This window comes from Protobothrops mucrosquamatus, unplaced genomic scaffold (assembly GCF_001527695.2).
Source record: "Protobothrops mucrosquamatus isolate PMUCROS unplaced genomic scaffold, P.Mucros_1.0 scaffold2140, whole genome shotgun sequence".
Lineage (NCBI taxonomy): Eukaryota > Metazoa > Chordata > Lepidosauria > Squamata > Viperidae > Protobothrops > Protobothrops mucrosquamatus.
In genome coordinates this window covers 177,465-180,825 of record NW_015388239.1, presented here as the reverse complement: position 1 = coordinate 180,825, position 3,361 = coordinate 177,465, and the positions used below count along the sequence as shown (strand labels likewise).

At 40.7% G+C, this 3,361-nt stretch overlaps 1 protein-coding gene across 2 annotated transcripts in view; it reads right to left on the bottom strand.

Moving 5' to 3' along the window:
• Window positions 1–3,361, bottom strand: part of TFAP2E (transcription factor AP-2 epsilon) — a 71,879-nt gene that overhangs the window by 12,790 nt on the left and 55,728 nt on the right. The window lies entirely within an intron of this gene.

Genomic DNA, 3,361 nt, shown 5'->3' with positions numbered 1-3,361 from the left:
CTTGTCCTGCCTTCAGGCGCTTTGGAGAATAGCTTGACTCCCTCTTCTTTGTGGCAGCCCCCGAGATATTGGAACACTGCTATCCTGACCCCCCTCGTCAGCATTAGTGGAGACATAAAGTTTTTAAGATGCCCCTAGTCTCACCTTTTTCTTATAAATATCTAATGTTGAAAAAGAATGTGGGAAAGATGAGTGTTAACTAGTCAGAGCAAAGACATGGGAAAAATGGAATACCTTTTCATAGCATAAAATAAACTTCTAAATGAGATTGTTCAAAACTGACAGAAAAGTCATGTCTGATATATGATCATTGCCCCTAAAACATTCTATTGGTATATAGCAGAATGAGTGAATTTTTTTTGAGTTTCCAATATTATTGGAACATAATATTCCAATAATATTTATCAATTCCAATTAACTCAATTGCTATTTGCCAATTTCTGAGAGCTGGGCCAATATTAGTCCTCCAGTTGTGATTGGATTGCAATTTTCATGATTGGGGCTCAACAGGAGTATTCACAGGGTATGATCAAAAGAGCCAAGATGGCAACCTCAGTGTGTGACACTTGTGACTACCATCTTCACTTTTTTGAGCATGGCCTGTGGACATCCCTGGAGCTAAAGGAGATTGACTAGAACAAACTTCAATTAATACTATTATCTTCAACCTATGTAGGTGGACATGCCAGTGTGGCAGAAATGCGCCATCCCTATGTTCTCGTGGCTTGTGTGGGAGTTAAATTACATGGTGTTGTCAAGGTAGGATTTGGGGACAAAAATTCAAGGTCTCTAAGAAGAATGATCTGGTGCTGAGGAAGGAACTATGACCGCTTTATGACCTATGGACTTCAACTCCCAGAATTCCTGAGCCAACATGGAGTTGAAGTCCATAGGCCGTAAAGGGACCGTAGTTGCCCACCCTGGTCTGCAAGGTCTTCCAATATGGCAGGTCACTTTGTTACTATTTTTTTTAGTTCTGTCTAACTTTGAATGATTGCTAAACAAATGGTTGTAAGTTGAAGGAGACCTGTACATTGCTGCACACTGAAGGAGAGTCTCACAAGACAAACTGAGAACATGAAATTTCTTAACTACACAGGCTGTGTATGGAAAGAGTTGAAGCTTCTCCTTACTTTGTGGGGGTCAATGAAATAACAACGGAGGCTACAAATCTGAGTGAAAAGGAAGGGGGGAAAGGTATGGGATGTGTTGGTCTGAACCAGAAGGATGACAATACCAGTCAGATTGCTCTACAGCCACACCTGCCATTGCACAACAAGCTATGAACTCAATTCACTCAAATTGCCAAGCTAATTCCTGAATAGGAATGGCTTGACTTAATCTGAACAGATCTTGTTTGAACTCACAAGAACTCAACCATCCTCATCAGCATCTAGGGTAGCCCAAGTGGTGCAAGCGTTGGACTCACACAAGAGAAGCCCAGGATCAAAATGCACACTTTGGGCCACTGGTTTTCACCCCAATGCACCTCACAGGGCTTTTGTGGGGTGAAATGATGGCTTCTTTGAAAGGAAAAATACAATATGCACACAATGAATAAATAAATAAAATAAGTTAAGTCCAAGGGATTCTTACTATTTAGTTCCTGGCCAAATTTTTCTTAAAACCACTAATCATCAAAGAGCCACCAAGAAGAACACTCCCACCAACACTTAACAGGGCAGGTCAGTAGTATATTAAAATAAGAGCAAAGCCCTCTTTCTCCTAGTACTGATGATGTTACCTAGTTTGGTAATAAAACATTGGCAAGAAAATCACCAAGCTCAGAGAGCACCAAGGACCCCACAGGTCTCTTAAAACGTTTTACTGTGCTATTAAACTTTGGGTCATCCAACTCTGCAAATCCTCTCTTTTGATTAGAAAAAAATAGGAAACTTTCCCACTTCCAACCTTTAATTTCTTTTGACAACTTAAGATCAGGAACAAAAGTTGTTTTCCTCCACATCAGTGTTTCTCAAACTTACCAAGTTTCTGATTGGCTCTGGCTTCGACTCCCACAATTCCCTATCCAGTGTGAGGAATTCTGGGAGTTGAACTCCACTCATTTTAAAGTTGCCAAGTTTGAGAACCACAGCCCTATGTCATAGTATAGTATGTGATGCCTGGGACTGTACAATCGGTTGTACAAAAACAACTTACATAACCTGGTGCTCTTACACAGCAAAGGATATCTGATTAAGTGGTGTGACCCATTTTGCAGCCAATACAATATATCGTTGTGAATTCATAAGCACATCATGAATAGTGAAGTATGAACTAAGAATTTAGGCAGTGTCCACATCACATGGCTTCCCAACCAGGACTGATTATATGAATGGTACAGAAGGACTCCTGGTTTTCAAAGCAATCCCCATTTGTGGAGGGGGGGGGGAGTCAAAAGTAATATTTCTGCATTGGCTCAGACTAGGATGAAGAAATATGTCAATTGTGGTTTGTCTCCCTTTCTAATTTTTCAGTTCTAAGTTCACTGCATCCTCTTTCAGTTTGTTTTTCTAAAGCATGCACTACAGACAGACCTTTTTTTGTTTAGTGACTTTAGTGACTTTAGTGTTCAAAGTTACAACGGCACTCAAAAGGTAACATGCATCCAGTTTTGGTCACCGCGATGTAAAAAAGATGTTGAGACTCTAGAAAGAGTACAGAGAAGAGCAACAAAGATGATCAGGGGACTGGAGGCTAAAACATATAAGGAACGGTTGCTGGAATTGGGTATGTCTAGTTTAATGAAGAGAAGGATGAGGGAGGACATGATAGCAGTCTTCCGGTATCTCAGGGGCTGCCCCAAAGAAGAGGGAGTCAAGCTGTTCTCCAAAGCGCCTGAAGGCAGGACAAGAAGCAACAGGTGGAAACTAACCAAGGAGAGAAGCAACCTAGAACTAAGGAGAAACTTCCTGACAATTAGAACAATTAACCAGTGGAACAACCTGCCTCCAGAAGTGGTGAATGCTCCAACACTGGAAGTTTTTAAGAAGAGACTGAACAGCCATTTGTCTGAAATGGTTTCCTGCCTGAGCAGGGGGATGGACTAGATGACCTCCAAGGTCTCTTCCAACTTATTATTATTATTATTATTATTATTATTATTATTATTATTATTATTATTATTATTATTATTATTATTATTATTATTATTATAACTGTTCCTCGCACTTATGACTGTCACAGCATCTCCACAATCACAGGATCAAAAAGTGGGCGCTTGGCAACCAGCATGTGTTTGCAATGCTGGGATCATGTGTGATTGTCACTTGTGATCTTCCTAGCTGGCTTCTGACAAGCAAAGCTAATGGGGGAAGCCGGCTTCGCAACGACCACACAATTCACTGAACTGCAGTGATTC